This window comes from Parasteatoda tepidariorum, chromosome 6 (assembly GCF_982258835.1).
Source record: "Parasteatoda tepidariorum strain Cologne lab strain chromosome 6, Ptep-v5.0, whole genome shotgun sequence".
In the NCBI taxonomy this organism is placed as follows: Eukaryota; Metazoa; Arthropoda; class Arachnida; order Araneae; family Theridiidae; genus Parasteatoda; species Parasteatoda tepidariorum.
This window is the reverse complement of record NC_141760.1, coordinates 83,954,454-83,975,474: the sequence shown is the minus strand read 5'-3', so window position 1 is coordinate 83,975,474 and position 21,021 is coordinate 83,954,454. Positions and strand designations below refer to the sequence as shown.

General features: G+C 28.3%; 1 protein-coding gene across 1 annotated transcript in view; it reads right to left on the bottom strand.

Moving 5' to 3' along the window:
* Positions 1–12,629, bottom strand: part of LOC107450117 (tubulin polymerization-promoting protein homolog) — a 36,107-nt gene extending 23,478 nt beyond the window's left edge. Inside the window, exon 1 of the mRNA XM_016065852.5 lies at positions 12,299–12,629. The gene's annotated coding sequence lies outside the window, so the exon portion shown is untranslated. The remainder of the gene's footprint in view (positions 1–12,298) is intronic.
* Positions 12,630–21,021: the final 8,392 nt, after the last annotated feature.

Below are 21,021 nucleotides of genomic sequence, written 5' to 3'. Positions count from 1 at the left end.
TGGATACCGGCTGGTTAGGTTACTTTTGCTTCTGATCAATAGGATCGAAGGTATGTGGGCAGTCATAAAAAAAAGGACTTTAGAAAAAAATGTCACCGCCATTCCGATACCACAGACGCCATTTTCAATTCGTATTTCGCCGAATTTATGTGGCGATGGAGGAACACAGATTCTATTCATGATAAATTTAGACAGTATCTAACTGCTATTAGAGAATTCTGTGCACCTAAAACTGAGGAAATTCAAGCTTAATGAATAAGTGAGATGTTTTTTTCCCTTTTCTTTCTGTGCCTACTCCATTAATTTTTATTTCGATTCAAAATGCATTTTATTGGGTTTATTAATTTTGCTTACATTGGGTTCATTGCAATTTTATAAAGTTTTGGCCGATGTCTTGCTGAAATTTTCCAATGTATTATTAAAATATCATTATGTTTTGGCAGCCATTCCTGTTATCGCGGTGTTACGCGCAAACAGGAATGGTGATAAACATAAGTTACCAATTTCGTCAAGGGGCACCCACAGGTATATTTTTACCAAAAATAGATTTTTGTTTTAAATTTTATCATTATTATATTTCTTATTTAATTTATTTCATTTTTATTGCTTTTTTATTATTTAAAATAAATACGTGAATTTTCGAATTAGCAAATTTGCGACCACTGTCAACTTCTACATTTCTTTTTGTTTGAAAGAGAATATTTGCAAAAGTATGCCGCCTAAACGAATCGCTCTTAGTCGATCAACATCTCAAGCACGCTAGAAGAAAACTAACCGTGTTTCAGAAAAATCGGAGCAATGGGAAGTAAGACTTGAAACTAATCGAGAACACAATGCTTTAGCCCGTTCCTTAGAAACGTCTGAGAAACAGGAAAGAAGACTGTTAACAAATCAACTACGCACTACTCAAGCCTGTTCCTTGGAAACATCAGAGCAACGGGAAAGAAGACTGTTAACAAATCAACTACGCACTTATCAAGCCTGTTCCTTGGAAACATCAGAGCAACGGGAAAGAAGACTGTTAACAAATCAACTACGCACTTATCAAGCCTGTTCCTTGGAAACATCAGAGCAACGGGAAAGAAGACTGTTAACAAATCAACTACGCACTTATCAAGCCTGTTCCATGGAAACATCAGAGCAACGGGAAAGAAGACTGTTAACAAATCAACTACGCACTTATCAAGCCCGTTCGTCGGAAACATCAGAGCAACGGGAAAGAAGACTGTTAACAAATCAACTACGCACTTATCAAGCCTGTTCCTTGGAAACATCAGAGCAACGGGATGCAAGAATAAAAATCAATCAAGAACGCACTTCGTTATTCAGACGCTGCCAATACTCTGATTTGAATCTCAGTGCATTTCACTATGATCCGATAACCAACTATAGTCTTTCACCCAAGCGTCATCATCGGAAAAATGGATCAATTATGTATGTTTTGTAGTGCTCTCAAATTTAAGAATGAAACAGCTGGAATTTGCTGTTCTGGAGGCAAAGTGTAACTACCAGATTTAACGTCGCCAGCCGAGCCATTATCAACGTTGTTATCGGGTCAAGCAAATCAATAGAAACTTTTCTTGGCGAATATAGGTCAGTACATTCGTGTTTCCAAATGACTTCATTCGGTGCTGCTACAAGTATCGGTGCGCATATGGACAGCTAGAGTTATTTAATACATTCACATGCAATCCTGCTTGAGCTAAAATTAAAGAACTTTAGTAACTTAGGCAAACATCATCGGATCTTCATGATGCATTATCACACGTGAGTTAAAACAAATATTAAGCTCTGAACTTGGTTTTATTGTGAAAAGTCATGTTTTTAGAGAGACACGGTGTTTGATGCATTCTATTGAACGGCAGAAAAAGAGAATTGCCACATGATTTGGCTTATTGAAAAACTCACACCAGGACAAATTGGTCAGATCATAGCAGCAGAAATATTCATGACGCCATTGATCCAGAATTATTTCAGATCATCATCCAAAATATGTTTCATGGTCGGTGTGCATCACCATACATGTCTGTTTGAAAATGCACTAACGATATCCTAGAGAATTAACTGTTGAGACTATCACTGGTTTTTTCACCATTAAATAAAATTCTCTATTCAAATCATAATCACAAATCTCATTTACACACTTAAGTACAAAATTTAAATTCAAACTGAAAGCGTTGCAACGCACGCAGGGTACAGCTAGTATTATTATATTTGTATAGAATCGATAAACGAATATTTTCTTAAAATTTATTGAAATAGTAATAATAATCAAGTTTTTTTCCTCGAAAAAGTGAGAAGTTATTGTTTAAAATTAAGTACTTTAGCGTTCTTTTAATGAAAACTCTGTAAAAACTCCGGATCAAATTGCAGTAAAATGTAGAGACATTCAGGGTGCCGATATTTTTTACCGCAAAATCCATTTTTCAGAACATGTTACGAAAAAAAAAGAATCTAATATACCGAAATTCTTTCAGTAACAATTACCGTAAAATTACTGAATCATTTTAATTAAATAAATATTACTTTAAAAGCTATAATATTTTATGGTAAAAATGGATTTTACGGATGGTGCACCCAAACTGCCGGTACTTTATACCGTAATTTGATCCGAAATTTTTTAAAGTGCAGATACTCGATAAAAAGAAAAATAATAATAAAATAATTTGTGAAACTCTATTCTTCTGTATTTTTTGATAAAAATGCATTTTATAAAACTATACCTAAAGACAATTTTATAGCGCAGTTACAAATGCATTACATAGCAGAGTTCAACACATTAAATTATTTTTCTTTTTATAGAATTTTAACACATTTTTATAAAAAATAAAAAAATTTCTTTTAAAAAGATTTTTTAGTATGAGTATTTATGCAGCATTAGAACAGACATAGAAAGCGTATTAAGAAACTTGTTTTGTGTGTAATAAAATTTTTAATCGGTCTTATAACAAAATGAAAGTATTTTTAAATCAAACGAGGTGAAACAAAAGAAAAAAAAACAAAATACATGTTCAGCTCATTATCAATGATTTTAAAAATTCTTTTTAACTGAATGAAAATTGATATAATAGTTAACGCTGCAGCCAGACGAATTACGTTACATGATATGATATACAGGATATCAAAATACGCTGACATTTAAAATGTTATTACAATGTTAAATGCTTTCAAACGACATTGATCCTCATTTGTAGGTTATCGTTTTCTGAGATAAGCATAAAAGCAATATTAAAATAGAATTGTGTGTAGTTTTAAGAGTTATAACATATTTATAGTTTTTACTAGTACTGTAAGTTTTACTTCAAATGCTTAAATCAGCGACCACATTTAAAAGGAATTTGGCGTTGTGTATTATGTTTAAGACTTTAAATAAATTGTTTTTTTTTTTCACGCGTGGGATTAGCTAGAAACTTGACAAAATAATTAATGTCTATGATAAATAGAATGCTCGATAGTTTATGCCCTAAGTATGGAAGCAATATAAATAAGGACATCATTTCTGAATTATGTTTTTTTTATTGATAGGGTGAGTGATTATGTGAAACGTGTACTAATACTAATTTAATCTAACACTATGGATACTAATTCTGTCTAATTTTTTTCCGATAATGTTTCATAAAATACAATGAATTTTTTCTTCTTTAAAATTTTTGATGTTGACATAGTTACATTATAACTAAGAATCTATGCAATAATGTCAGCAAAGCACTTGTCTTTGTATTAACCTATTCGAAACTTAAGAAATAATAATAATAATTATTGCATTATTTTTCCTGCGATTCCTGTTTTCCTTTATTTGCGATCTCATTTAATGGAATTATTAATTGATGGAAATTATTTAAAACATTATTATAATTTAAATGGAATTATTTAAAACAAAATCGAAGTTTATAGAAATTTTTTAATTCCTTGCTATTAGAAACTGCTTCCCTGAATAAGTTTTCAATATTTTTATAAAACTAACTACATATCTTTTATATGGATAGCTTGAACACAAAGATAAGATTTCTAGTATCAAAGATAAAATAGCTCATTTTTATAGCCTATTAATTTTAGATACGTAAATATTGCTTTAGATCTTTTTCTTAAACATTCTTTGCAAAAACTTTAATATTTACTGATAAATTCAACTTAACTTTGTTTTTTAATTAGTATTTATCAGCACTATTATTTAATTCGTGTTAGTGCAGTGCCATATAAAAAAATCTCTGTACTCTTGCAGTTGTAGTGACTTTACAAGATCCATCACTTTCACAGGTTATTAATTATATAAAATATAAAGGTCTTATTATAAACATTACATAACTATTGTAACTAGAATAAACATTTCATATAAATTAAAGATTAATATTTTATTTGCATATTTCATAAACAAGCTATTTATTATTTTCTATATTTCAATATTTAAACGAAATTAGAAGCTCCTGCAAAATCGACCAGAATGTAAAACAGAGTATTAAGTCCGCTGATGTTCCCACTTTGAATTCAAACTTAAAGTTAATTAAAGATAACTCTAAAAGTTTTTCTAAATATTACATAAATTATGTAATATTTAGAAATATTTAAAAAAAATTTACAATTAGTACTTTAAAATTGACTTTAGTTTCTATGAATAATGGCCATTTTATCCATATAATGAGACGCATAAAAACTTGTAAATTACCTGTATAATCAAAACTGCAGCTTTCTTCTAGAATGCTTACCCCCCTTTTTCATGTTAACATACGAATTAAAAATAATATGTGTTTTTTGTAATACAAATGTATTTAATTTTTATTATTAATTTTATTTCTCTTTTCCGTTTTATTTACTTCATTTGTTTTTGTTAACCATTTGTATTTAATGTTTTATTACTAAATATATTGAATATAAATCCAGGAAGGAAAACATAATCTAGAAATTGAATATCCCATATTTATAAGGAACTCAAATATTCGAAATTTACTTTTAAATACTATTCAAATATCTTAAATCAAAGAACATGCAGGTATATGTTATTTTTAAATATTCATGCATGGAATTAATAATCTTACTGTTGGCATGCGAAAAAAATAAATTTTATTAAGGTAAGAGAAAAAAATCTAGATTTTAAACACATTTTTTAAACTAGATATAAAATTGATTTTCGAACTAGGTTTTTAACTTGTATTGCCACTAAGAATTTAACACTAGAAAGACAGAAACTTAGTAAATATCTATGTTGCCCAAAAGCAGTCAAAATGACTGCATGAATATCTAATGTGTAAAGAAATTTGTTTAATTAATTTTTAATATTTTTTAATATTATTTACAGTTATATAACAAGTTATTAGTATATATTAACAATAAAAAATATTTATACATTTTGAGAAAAATATAACTTATGCATTATTATTTGCACATTTTCTGCAAATGAAAAAGCGGTTAAAAAGCAGTCAAAATGACTTCCTTGGGCAATCTAGTGTTAAACATATCTTGCTGCTAGATTTTAAACGTGTCCGTTACTTAGATTTTAAACACAATTTTGAACTAGATTTTGAAGGCATCTAAGATTTTAAACCTATTCTTCAACAAGAATTTAAACCTATATTTCAAACATGCACAGAGAAAAGAATTCTGATAAAATTCCCGTACTGAATGGTAATGACATTTCTGGTAAAAATAATAATAATAGCAATAATAATTTTGGTTAATGAAACTAAAATATACGATATTTAAAACATTAATTTTTTAATTTTTTCTTTCCTGCGGTAAAAATATACCGGAAATGATTTTCAAAATTATAGTTCTTATAACCACGCATTCGGTAAAAAATATAAAACTAAAATGTAAATTTAATCGAATAAATGGTTTTTCGCCATGCTCTAAAATATCAAGATGAAATTGCCAAATTTTATCACTTTATTATAAAACCATATTTGACTGTCAATATTATCTAAATCTCGGTAAAAATTACTGAAATTGTCGGTGTTCCCCTACAGTAAATTTTACCATATTCTTGTAGTTTTAACCATACTTTTTTCTCAGCATATATTTTAACTAAGATTTTAAATATATGTGCAAACTTAATTTTAACTAGTTTTTAAACATGTGTATTAAAATATTAAATATTAAATAAATATTAATCATTATTTAGAAGCAAAAAAATGATCCTTCATCCACTGGAAAACTTTTTCTTAAAAACAGACAACCTTCAGATGGCTGGAAACAACAAAGAAGTAGGATGAAGGCAGCAGGTGAAAAGAACTTTTCCTTTAATCACGACATCAGCTGAAGATCAACCGGTCAAAGTCAAAACATGTTAAAAAAATTGCTTTTTCTCAAAATTAGTTTTAGTAATGTTAAAGCATATTCGTGACATAAATCACTAGAAATGTAAGTTTGGGCACATGCGGTAAATAAAAGAAAACTTTCTATTTTAAATAGCAATTACTATTATTTTTTTTTTTTTGTATGATGGAAAAGAATGCTGCTCTTTTGTCTCTTAAAATAATATGTATTTTATGTACGAAATAAGTGCCCAAATATAATTTTAACTATTATTTTTTTCCTTAAAACTGTGATTAAGCATCTGTTTAAATTTTAAATTGAGAAATTAATATTTTATTTGAAAAATGATTTTTTTTCTGAATAAAATATATTTTTTTATGTACAAATTATTTGATATTTTGAATTTTTTTTATAAACAAAACGTATTTATTTAATATAAGCAACTTATTTGATAGTTTGATTTTTTATTAACAAAAACATTTATAAATATTTTTTTGTTTCTTTATAAACAATTTTCAATACAAAATTAAAAATTATCTGAAAATCAATAGAAAAATGCAATAAAAAAACATATATTGTTTTCAGAAAAAAAGCAAGTTTAAAAGAGCAATTCAAATTTAAATACAGAATTTTTTGAAAACATTATTTTATTCTGCAATTTCTTCCGAATGTATTTGACATATATGCAGAAAAAATTCATATCCAGGTTGCTAAAAAGATCCTGAGGGCATTTTTCTCGAGCTTAATTTCTTCACTAATATTTAATATATCGGAATCTGATGATGCAATATGCGTACAGGATGAGTCTGAACAAGTCGTAAAAACTTTAGGGGGCGTAGATCACATCATAAGGATTAAGAGTTGCATAATCCTAATGATGTGCCCTATCTCCCCTAGAAGTCGTACTTGCTAAGTGGCGCGTACATCGCACGCCAAACTTTTTGTTCCTGTGTCTTCGAATAGATATTTTTCATTTATCCAAATTATCCTAATTTCAAGTATTCTAATGATTAAATATCTAAAATGACATTTAAATTAGTTCGGTATTAAATTTTTAATCCAAATTTAAAGATTTGACGATTAATTTTGGAAGCTCTCGCTAAATCTTTAAATTAGGATTTAAAATCTAATGCTGAACTAATTTAAATACTATTTTCGACAATAATTATTAGAAAAAAATAAATCAAGATAACTTAGATAAACAAAAACACCTGTTCAAAGACACAAGTAGAAACAGTTCCTAATAAACAAGAGCCCCTAGCGACGTACGACGATATTTCCTGTCATGGGTTCCTGTGCATTTCTTAACCTTTATGATGTGCTCTAACTCTCCTAGAAGTTTTTACATATTATTCAGACTCATCCTGTATATATTTACTAGGTAATGAATTATAACCTACAAATGCATTGAAATATTTTCAGTGCAGCAGTTTTATAGCATAGACATTTGGACTTAATAATGTGCGTCAAGCGTTAAATTAACTGTCGTTTTTATCATATTTGCAATAATTACAAACCATTTTTCGATTAGAATGTAAACAGCTATAATGCATTCTAAGAGTTGTTCTTTCAGAAATGGTGACGTATACACTAAATTTGTTTTCATCATAAGTACTTTCTGTTGCAAATTGTGTATATGCTGTAATCGAATTTGTCTTGCGTAATGAATAGTAAAAAAAGCTTATGATAGATAAGAATAATACTTGATAAGATTTCTCTCAATGGTTGCAACCATTGAGATAAATTTGGATAAGTTTACCTTTGATTGTTATTATGGATCTGTTTGTCATGTTTATCAAGTGTTAATAGAATACGATGATGTACTTTTTTATTTATAAAATGTGAAAATTAGGAGTATAATGGGCAAAAAATAGTGCTTATAAGTATACAATATACGTTAAAAGGCTTTATTTTTTTAAAAAAAATTAAATTTTAATAAGTTGTTAGTCAAGATAAATTTATTGTATATAAAAAATGTATACGTTAATGTACATAATAAATAAACAAATATAGTAATATTTATGTTTTTAAAAATTAATAAGTTTAAAGTATTAAATGTGTTACGATAATAGTTTGCATTTCATTTAAATGGAAGTATATTAATGATTGTGCAGGACTCGAAAATATTTGTATGAATTAATCAATAGAAATAGTTCAAAAAAAAAAGTCTGAGTGTAAAAAAAAATGTTCGTTGAATTAAATTCAAATAAAAATGGCCTTTTATTTGATAATATTTAGAGAAACCATGCCTAAATGTTTAGGTTATTGATCATTTCACATGGAAAGATTATTTTGCGTGATATAGGTTTTTACGAAAATCAATAAAAAACGCGTAATTTGTTTCAGAGCTTAGTAGGAAAGTAAAATATACGCAATCAATTCTGAATTGAGTACTCTGTTACACTTAAATAAGTTTCTCTGTAACAAAAGAAATTCAGAAACATCAATCACCAAGGAATGAAGCTTTTTAATTTGTAAATATCTACATACATTTAATTTTCTTCTCCGGAATATCTGTAATTAACAGATTTTATTTATAGATATTCCGTGATTTTCAAGAAAACCCGATTAACTATATTTATTCATTAAAGCTTTATTGGCTGTACTCAAAAAATTATATATACTTGTAAACGGAGAAAAAAATTCCAGTAAAATTACCGTACTGTATGACATTTCTTTTGAGAAATGGTAATGACTTTTTTCTTCTTTTTTAAAAAAACTGTAATTCTGTTTCATAAAACCAATTTATACGGAATTTAAACCATTCATTTGGTAATATTTTCATTCATATGGCAACAGTTTACCGAAATTCTGGTTTTCAAAACTAGTTCTTATTACTGCACATTTAGTAAACAATACAAAACTGAAAATCAATTTTAATTGAATAAATGATTTTTATGTCAAGCTCTAAGGTTTCATAACAAATAACCAAATTTTGCCACATTTTTCAAACTTTGTTACATATTATAAAGCTATATTTTTTGTTAATTTTACGAGAATCATTACCAAACAACAACCTTCGGTAAAAATTACTCAGCTCTTTGGTGCGCCCATAGAACCAGAAACACAGCAAATTTTACCATATTCTAGTAGTACTATTTTTCTCTGGTAGTACAATTTTTTTTCTGGTAGAATTATTTTGACAGTACAATTTTTCTTATCTAAGATTGGATTTATGTTGCGATGCTAAATGGCTTGATTTTTATATCAATTTGATTTTAAAGGAAGATTGATACTAATTTAATGCAATTTATACGTTTAAGCTATTCACACATTGTAATTAAAGGCACTAAATGTTAGGTAAAGAGCGTTTAACAAATTATTCTTTGTATACATATTTAATTTCATTTCATTTTATTGAGATCTTTAGTTTATTAATTAATTACTTATGTAGTTTTAATCAAGAATTAAATAAGTGGTTTGCTAGCATTTATATTGTTTAATTTTATCGTTCTAATAATTCATTAATTTCTTAAAAAAGCACATTTGCAAAGTTTTTTTAATCAACAACCATTTCAAAAAGCATCAACAGTTAAATAGAAAATTTTACATACTGAAAGAAAAATATGTTTCTTACTCTATTGAGAAAGATATTTTTTGATGATTGTGAAAATTTCTTCTTATCTACTATATATTTTTGGAAGATAAATAGTAAGAGTAGTTATATATAGTAAGATTTTTATTCTTTTCCACAAGTTACAAACATTACAAGTTTCAACTTTATTGAAACGGGAGATATTTTATTCAATCATGAGTAAAAAAAAAAATAAATAAAAGAAGAAGGAAATCACAAATTTGAGAGTTTTTTTTCAGTTGTCGAAATTTTTTTTTCTTTAGATTTTTATAGGCAATTCCATTTTTAATATCTTTTCGATAAAAAAAAGTAAAGTTTTAACTAGATAAATGTTATCTGGTTTATTTAAAATAAGTTGAATATTTTTAAACGAAGTCATAAAATCATTTTTTTTTATTTAAAGTTTTTTTTTTTAAACAGTAATGTTTGTGATTTGTTCCAATAATACCGCACGGAATTTTCTTCAATTTCTCAGAAGTTTCAGAGGGGGAATTCGCTATCCAAATTATTAAATAAATTTAAGTTTCGCATCATTAATTTATGATATTTTGTTTTTAGTTACTAATTTACTAGATATTTCATCGTATTTCCATTCAAAGTCAGGATTGATTAGAGTAATTTTTAAATGAGGTTTTTTTTAATTGTATTCTCACTATTTTAAACTCAATTCTTAAATATTATAAATCAGTTTTAATGAATATAAAAAAAAGTTCTGTCCAGAAGGGCTAAACTAAAAAATTACAACTTTTCATCTAAGCGGAAAAATTTTATTAATTTTGTTGATGTATGTTAATAATAACCAAATTTTCTATTTTTATTAATTGAAAATTATTCTTTTTAATGAAATTCAATTAAAAAAAGTAACTCGAAGTGCAAAAGTTCTCATAAGCATTTAGAGAACCTGCTTACAAGAGAAGCGTACGTAGATCTGTAAAATCAGTATTAAATTAAATGAAATTGAAATGAGCGTAAGTTTAAAAAAAAATGCTTAAAAACCTTGAATAGGGTAAAAATTTGTCTCTAATGCTGACCCATGTCGTAAAATAGTACCCCCCCCCCCCAAAAAAAGTTTAAATTTATTTACTTGCAAAATAACGAAATTTTTTTTATCTCCCTAGGATTCGTAGAACAACGGTGAAGCTATTCGCCCTCTGAGATTAAGGGCTCAAATCCCAACTCAAACAATTGATTTATATTTCTAGATTTATGATCTAACAAAAAAAATGGCAGCTGCTTTTTATTTTTTAATTAAAAACCGTGGGAGGTTTTCGTGGTTTTCCACTCCATGTAACGCAAATGCGGGGTAGTTCCATCAAAAAGTCCTCCTCGAAGGCAAATTTTTCCCAATACTTGATCCAGGTGTTCCCTTGTCTTCTGGATTTTGTTCAAAATTACAAGGTTTTGGAGTTGAGCATTATTAGTCGTAAACCCAAACATTGGGTTGGCTGTTTAACGATGGTTATGTTATAAAATAAAAATAAAAAATCTAAAATATGCTAGCTTAAAACTTCATAGCATCTAAAAAAAAGAGTTCCGTTAGTTTTCTTTTTCAAATACAATATACTGTAGGTTTATTCGCTATTGTCTTTATATTAAGGGGTGGAGGAGGCATATTACGCATTTTCCTTTAAACAATTCTAATTTATGAACGCAGGATTGATTAAAATGGTGATGGTTGTGGGAATTATTAATTCCACTCAAAATTATATTCAATAATTTCTACAGCTCAAAAATACGATATTTGTTATTGTTTACCAAGAAACTAAAAAAAGCAAAGAAAAAAAAACATCAATGTATTATTGAATCTCATATTCTGGTATCAATTATATTCATTCTGATTTTAAACTAAGCTGAATTCAAATTTTAACCATTAAATGTAAAGAAAATTTGCTTTTTTTTCTACTAAAAAAAATAATTTCTTGTTGTACAATCTAAAAAGGATTCTAGATATCATAATTAGCTTATAATTAAGAAAATTTACAGAGTAAAATTTCATCTCATAACCTTAATTCATTTTCCCAATCTTAAATTCAATCTTTATATTCACTGGAAATAAAAAAATAATAAAATTCCACTCAGGCACTTTAAGCGATCTCAGATTGCTACAGAACGTTTAAGTTTTTTATAAAAGTAGAATTTTAAATATAAAGCCAAAATCTTCTTAACGTTTTCAAAGAAGCGATGAGTAACTTTTTGAATATACCTTATTATAATCCCGAATAATTTCCAATTTTTTCCAAGAAATTAAAATAAAGAAACACAAAATAAAATAATAGTAATACGCATGCGCATGTCCGGCCTGCACCACACACAACTTGCTTTCAATTTATTTATGACCCTGAATTATTTTGACAGTTCATGTTTACGTTTTTCTTTTTCTTTCTGGCAATCAATAAACGTGGATTTTATCCCTAAAAATAAATAGTATTCGCAATAAACGTTGCCCTTTTATAATATTGCAAAAATTATACTTACCTTAATACCAATAATCCTTGTTGTATTGAAAACTAAGTATCCCTGAGCAGGATTCGAAATAAAATCGTCTTCTTTATTTTTCTTCTATTTTCTACACATTAAAAAAGCAAACGATTTTGTAAACATTCTATTCAAAACACGAAGGAATAAAAAACGTAAATAATTGCTCTTCAGGAAGGAAATGAAGATGCAATGAGATGAGGAAGAGTCAGAAGATGGTGAGTGGGAGTGTAATCGGCACTGCAGAGTTGCGCCCGTAAGGAAAGAGCTACAAGAGCACAGCGGGGGTGAAAATATTGGAGATGAGAAAGATGAGGGGAACAATCACAACAAACGCGGCCGTTAGGTGGCGTATCAGTAGAATGACATCATCCTATTAGCATTATTTTTTTGGATTACGTCATTTGATTTTTGTGTATAAGTGCAAATGATTATTTTACGGATCAAGAATTTGCCGAAAGAATAAGATAAATAATTAATGAAAATTATTTCTACATTTATAAAAAAACTTACTGAAACAATGAAAATGAACACAATGCATGTAAAAGTCTCAATAATCTAATTAATAAACGATACTACCTTTTAAAAATTATAAATAAATCACTAAGTTCCCATGCATTATGCTCTTGCTTAAATTTCATAAAAGTAGTAAATACGAAAATAATAATCCAATCTAGTTAAGCTAATTAAAACTAATTTAACACTTACAAAATTTGTATCATTAAAAACGATGACTTAAAATTGTTTCTTATTCGATGCATTCTTATTTGTCAGAAAAGTCCTATGATGATGGAATCCTTAGTTAACAAAAAAGATCGAGATATTTTGTGTTGTATGAACATAAAATTATTAATAGTTATAACGGTGTATTCACCTACAAATTATTCATTTGTCTCCTTTTTAATAGTTTTTTTATATTCTGTTCTACTTTAATTACAGAAATATTTAATATACATTCGTTGAAGAATTTTTCAACAACTTTTAATAATTGAATTATACTATTTATATTAAACTTATCTTGTCATTTCAGTAATTTTTGATATAATTTTATTAAGGAAGAAATTAACAATCACGAAAATTTTATTTAAAATAACCTTTCAAAATTAAGGGCTTAAAACAAGTAGAGTTTCTTTATCATATTATAAATTCAAAAAATCTACAATTGCCGTATAACGCAAGATTTTATTAAAAACATATTGAATTACCGTTTTATAATCATTAAACAGTAAATAAGTTCGATATATTTTTAAAGTACATTCTCTATAAGAAAGTGTCAACATATGTAATTAGAATAAGTAATTACAAAATATTTACACTAGGGTATTTAATTAAAAGTTTCACTTAGTACAAAACATGGTAAGTCAAAAGCATATAATGGCGATGACATAAAGGTGAATTCTCGAATCCTTTAAAGAGCTTAATTGACTTGAAGATGCCCACATATTAATTGATGGGCCCAATATTTTTCGAAAACGACCATATTTGTTTAAAATTATTGAAAGAATTTTTTTAAATGTTTTATTTAGTTTAAAACACCCAATGACAAGAATTATTTTGCGCCAATATAAGAGTGAACACTTACAATTGTTTAGAATTTTTTAAAAGGCGAGATTTATTTGAAAATAATTTCATATTAAAATATGGGTGTCATATTTTCCGAAAATACCCATATATGTCTAAATTATTTGAGGAGAAGTTTCAGGGAAGTTTTATTTATTCAAAAACACGGAAAGTCGGGATCATATAAGGCTATAATGTAAAATTTGGTCAATTTGTGATATTTTAATAATTTTTAGCAACGCTAGATTTGTTTAAAAATGCTTTCATAAAAAATCTTGGTGTCATATTTTCTGAAAATAACCATAAACTGTAAAATTTTTCGTCCATCTTAACACTAAAAATGGTGATAATTTTTTAAATCAAACTATTGTAAAGTAGCCGCCTCTATTTTTTTTTTTTTTGTATTCAGAAGCACTAAAATTTATGATTACATTGAGAAAAGATACACACACAAGAGTCAGTTAAATTATTTTTACGATACAATAAAAAGTAAGAATCATTAAATTGGAATAATTATGCCCACTAATTTTTAACATAAAGTTAGTTTGTAAATTAAACATAGCACAGAGAGATTATCAAGATGATCGAAATTTGTTTTTTAAAAAAAATTAGGACTTTATTTTTTATATTTTTTTGTAACATGGGATTAAAACTTATTACATTCTGAAATATGAGCTTCATATTTTCCGAAACTACTACGAGGCGCATCCAGAAAGTAAGTTTCCCTATTAAAAAAAAAAAAAAAAAAGAACTCACACTTTCAGGAACATATTTATTGGCAACAAGCACAGCAATATTTCAGCTATTTTTCAACATAGCCACCACCAGAATTGAGACACTTGTCGTATTGTGGGATCAACTCCCCCCCCCCTCAAGGCATTGATCATTCATATCATGCGTAATGAATGTATGAATGATCCCTTGAGAAACTATCGATCGAGGTTCTACACTATTTAGTGAATAGAAAAATATACTATTTTTTAATCATTTACAACTGTCATAGATCCAAAAGCGTAAAATAAGAAACCCAACAAGACTGTGGAGATAGTTTAGCAACTTTATGGTGTTGCCATCCATGCGCGAATAAGAGGTATCCTATTCTAATAGCCCAGAGTCACAAATTGGGGAGAGTCATGGAAACTCTGTATGTGTTGACGGGAATGGAGGCAATATTGTGTTGTCAACGCTGTAACTCGAACTCCCTGTCTGTTGGTCATAAAATTTACAGATTACCTCTATCGGTGTTATGACATGTGAACTGAAAGGAACTGAGAGGCTTTGTTAGATGGGTCTAGTTGGTGCGATAAAATTCAGGTTGTTTAACCGTATTAGGCGAAAGCTGTTAATAAGCGGTTTTTCTTATAGTTAACAGTTTGAACACCATCTTATTAATGGTTATTTGACTGTGTTTTGTTGGCATATGGTAAAATAACAATTAAGTTATTTGTTATTTAACCAATTTTTCGGAGAAAATTTTAACAGTGTGGCGATAACATGAAAAGAAATTCTGGAATATTTTGAAGAGTTGTATTGTTTTGAAACTGGTCACAGATTATATTGATTGTTAAGCCTTATATTTTTCGAAAGTGACCATCTATGTATAAAATCATTTAAAAATATTTGAAAAAAGTTTTATTTAGTCTGAAACACAATGAGTCGAAAATGTTTATGGCGCTAACATAAGGTAGGCCACATGTTGAACTATTTATAATTTTTTGTAACGCGTGATTGATTTTAAAGTTATCATTATTAGTTTAGATTCAAAAGTTATCGTATTTTCCGAAAATATTTATTTGTGTCTAGAAGTATTTTAAAAAAGAAGTTTTATTTATTCCAAAACACGGCAAGTCGAGAGCATAAAAGTAAATAACATAAATGTGGGCAATTTGCAATTTTTTTTTATAATTTATAAGAAACGCTTTTTCGATTAGAAACTATTCATATATTAAATTATAGGTTCTATTTTTTTCGAAAATGATCATATTTGTTTTAAAAATATATAAAGAAAAGTTTTATTTAATACGAAACACGCAAAGTCAACTATGTAGACTGGCGCCAACACGAGGGTGGATAATTAGCAAAATTTACAATCTTGTACAAACCATCATTCAGTTGTTTCAGCTTAAAATATTAACTTCATTTTTTCCTTGTTTTAAAAAAAACCCCTTATGTCTAAGGAATATTTAAAGAAAAGTTGTATTTAGGTCCAAAACAAGGAATGTCGAGATTGTCTAAGGCAATAATTAAGTTGGACAATTTGCAATTTTTTTATAACATTTTGACATGCTGAATTAATATGAAACTGATTGTATTTCTTTTTTTTTGTTGATAAATCCTATATTTTTCGAAAATGGTCATGTTTAGAAATATTTGAAAGTAATTTTTAAAAATATTCAATTTAGTGAGTAACACGGAAATTTGATGCCATATTTTATGGTAACACAATTTGGGGCAAATAGCGACCCTTTAGTAGTTTCTTTGAGGGTCGACGGTACAGTCAGAAAAATTCACTCTGAACAAGGGTGTAGTGAAATAGATAGGCATGGAAATAGCGAAAACTCACAACGCATTTTTAATGAAATCTTGCGTTTGTCAATTTTACAATTTAATTATATTTTTCGTTTTATTGTAAATTTTTTTTCATGTCTGATATTTTTTTATGTACTGTAAATTTTTAATTTTAAAAACAGTGGTTAAAAATTAAAGCTGTGTGTGCAGTATCATTTCTTGCTATATTTTATACAAAATACTAAAGCTATCTACCAACTACCAAGGATGAAGAGAAAAAACCTTGCTGTAAAACGGTAATAATTAGTGTGATAAAAGGGTCCATTTGTTTCATAATATTGCTTCTAAAATTAAAAAAGGTTTGCAGCAATGGGTGATCGTTAGCACAAAAAGTAAATCAAACACAACTGCCACTACTGACACTTTTTATTGATATTTAAGGTACAATTTGTACTTTTTCTGTAACGCAAAGTTAACTACTACGTGCACCGGGCCCATGTCCGAGAATTCGTGGGTTCGAACCCCGCCGGCCGAAAACTCTCCGAGTAGTAAAGTGACTGATGCACGTTAAATCTGTCAAATCGCATAAGTCCTCCATGTTCCCATAACAAACTGGTACTGGATTGGAACTGGTACAAACTGGGGGTACTGGATTGGAGATCGATCGCTCTCTGATTCAGGTCAAAATTACGATCTGTGGATGAATGAATGGATCTATGAATAGGTCCACCCTATAAACGGGTGTGACGTACGGTGTGGCAGAAGTCGAATTCTTGGCCATAGATGGCGCCACTGGGAAACAAGATCAATCGCACCCCCTCTGCCTAAAACAGGCATACATCAACAGCAATTACTACGAGCAACCACCGAAGTCAAGTATCACTGGTTGCGGTCAGTGTGCGGGTGGGTGACCACTTGGATCAGTCTGCGTAGCGACCGAGGGTGTGCGGTATTGGTCCTCGTTAAACTGTTCTACCGTAAAGTGCTCGACTTCGCGTGCAGGTCGTTGGGCTACCGAAGCAGGGGTTCCACTTCTTTGCAGAGGATCAAAATTGTGATGGCTTGTCTTCGGATCATCCTCAGGGATGTTTCCCAGACCGTCTCCAATAGCCCATTGTGCAGCTCTAGTGCGACGTTAGTTAACTACTACAACAACAACAACTACGAGCAACATGCAATCATTTTAAAAGGTACGGTCTACCGCCTAACTATGCTTCCACTAAGTCAGTGTTTCCCCAAACTTATGACTTTTGTGTATCCTTTCTACATTTTTCGTAACGCTGTGTACCACTAAAAAAAAATTAATGCATTTTTTACTGTTAAAAAAATTATACAAAAGTTAAAAATCACAAATGACTGTTGACACCACTAATTATTAACTGTTAGCTCTGCAGAAAATAGACAATAGAAAAATACGTAATCGTAAATTTTCATGTCTAGCTTTGTTTTTAAATAATTTTTTTTAAAATTTTCGTTTGTTGAAAGATATTTCGAATAAGAACGCGTACCCCTGGGAGTATGCGTACCACACTTTGGGAAACACTGCACTAAGTGATTCCGTGCTACATTTGACTATGCTCGCGGTTACATAACGGTGGGCAATTAACAATTTTTTTGTAACGCACGTTATATTTAAAAATCGTTTCAAATTAAAGTATGGGCATCATGCTTTCCTTAAATAATCATATAGTAACCATGAATCACATTTGCTAATCTCGTATAAAAAACATCGATCCAACTTCATTTTAAATTTTTCTTAATGATAATGAGTCTACTAAATGAGCTTACTTTTTCTCCTGTCGATGAAAATAAGTAGGTTTGTCACTTGAAAATTTCAAATTTTATTTACTGTAACAATTTAAAATTTGATTATTTTAAATCATCATCTCAAATAACACTGCATTAGTTTGATCTTAATTGGTAAATCGGATAGGCTGTTAGATGTCCCATATAGAGCACGTTTTTTACGACTACCACAAAATTGGGTCTTTTTGCAGTCAGAAACATTCTTCTCCCTCGACTAGATATAACTTTTTTAATCGTCATTACTTAGAAACAATGAATTAAATGACAATAAAGCACAATGGGAAAAAGTAATGAACACTTGCTTCAGCAACTGATTCTACTTCATTAACTCTCTACTTTAAAAATTGCAGGTTTGAATCCACACTTGAGGTATCTGACTAGTTTCGACAACTTTTTTAAAAAAAACATTTATAAAATTTTGAAAAACTAGTTTGTTTTATTATGTGTTAAAAGTTATAAAACAAACAAAAGAATTATCATTATTTTTCTTTTATAAGGCCACATTTAGGTAAAAATACGGTATTTTTTTTTTTTTTTTTTTGCATTTACGTTATACACTGTAAAAAAAATTTGAATTGCCTAAAAACAAAAAATTTTCGGATTTTACTTAGAAGGTTATCAACTATATTTTGAATTATTATCTTAAAAGCAAGTGTAAATACTACTGAGTTAGGGATCAATGTAGTTAAAGTAAAATTTTAAAAAATTGTGTTTGCGAAATAACATATATAAAAAATGAAATTAAACTCCCCCCCCCCTCCCTTAGCCAGTAGTTCAAAGCATGTGTTCTATAATCATAAAGACACATGAAAAATTGCAGACATTAAAATCAACACGAGATGTCGTGCTTAAGGTGGTGCAGAAAAAAATCTGATTTTGAGATAAATGCATTTAAAGACTAAAAATCATTAGTTTACCCACTGTTATCACCTTGCAAAAAAACTGCTCTAACTTTGTAAATAATTGCAGTAAAAACAAAAGTAAAACATTTTTAGAAAGTTACAAGTAGAGAGATTCTAAATTTATAATAAACTCAATTTCACCCATAATAATGTTATTGCCCATGTCAGATACTTTAAAGACATTTTCTCAGCCATTAATCTGACAAACTCCTTTTAGCTTAGCTCCATTAAAAATTTCTTCAAAACTTTGAAATTAGCAGGCTTCACAGAGAACTGAACAATAAAATGAGTATAAAAGAAAGTCACATAGAAACGCAAATATAAGTTAAAAATTAATCCATTCTTTATTATCACACAGGTACAACATTACAACAGAGTCACTTGAATATATAAATTACAAGATGGTTTTCATAAAAGATATCACTGTGTTTACAAATGACTAGATTTAAAATTTGATGTTTTCCATTTTTTAAATAAATATGTTTTGGTCCAGAACGTGGTTTTAAAATTCAGAAATTGCTCGTTGCTACAGATCACACACATTATATTTTCAGTTATTCTCTCATACAAAAGGAATGTTTCAGACCATATTTACATATATTTTTTATTCCAAACATCATTTGTTTTCCAATGCAACAATAGGAATGCAAAATAATTCTCAATAAATTTTAAGAACATAATGATATACCTATTTCTCAATCTTGAAGCATTTATTTGATAAATCAATAAAAACTAAAATATTAAATTGCAGGAGTTAACAATATGCACTGCTCACTGTACTTCAATTTTGGAAGTGGTCTATAGTTTTAAAACTCACACACAAACTTGTAGTTAGAATTTAATCACAGTATTTGCCAATGAAATATTTTTCTATTTTATATGCTTTTTAAAAGCAAAAATGGGTAAGAAAAACCCATAAAACTTTTAATAAAGACAAAGATAGTGTTGGAATTCTACATAGACGATTAGGGAGAAGGGTTAACTTCTATTTAAAAAAATTCAAAATTACTATAAGCTCCCCTAAACTATTTGTCTTTGTTGCACTAATATTAATATCACACTTTCTTCCAATAATACTGACTTTCGATGCTATAATTTGTTTTGTGAGGATTTGAAACTTGAGAATGAGGATTAATTGATGGCTGCAGTGTAAGTTTATTACAGTAAATAATACACAATCCTCCCCCTAAAAATTAAAAGATGGCGTACATGCATAATATTTTTGAAATAAAAATATTTCAAGTTTTGAACATTTTGTATTCTTTAAATCAAAATCTTAGCAGATTTCCAATTATCTTCGTAAAAAAAATATATTTTTGTTTTTACTGTGTAAATATTAATTACATCTTTATTTTTTAAAGTTAGTTCTTGAATTTAAATTTCTTTTGAATATGTTTAATCAAAATAAATTTTCTAAAACAAAAGCTACTTTAAACTGTTAGACATTTTGTATTAGCATCTCTATAATTTAGAATTTAAATTAGTTTGGAAAACAATTATAAAATTTATAATGTAGTTTTTATCTAACAAATTTTTTATAGAATGACAGAGGTACATACATTGACTCAGTGAGCCACAGGTTGTGCACCACTTCCAATAATTGACCATTATATTGTTTGAAAAATATAACTGTCTAACAAACTAAAAAGCAAGGATGAATGTATAATGCCACATGAACTTTACAGAAATGTCTATTAATAACATGAAATTATATGTCATCATGTAGAAAAAAAATATAAGCAAGTACTAGGTGAGGATTGCTTGTTGTATATTTCTATACTATATTATGAAATAAATGATTAAAAATATACTTTGATGAATATGGACACTAGAAGTCAAAATTTGCATTGGCACAAACAAATTTTCTAAAGACTAGAAAATTTCAACCTAGATGAATAGTTGATGTTCAATAAATTTTTAATAATATAACATTAAAAATAATAATAA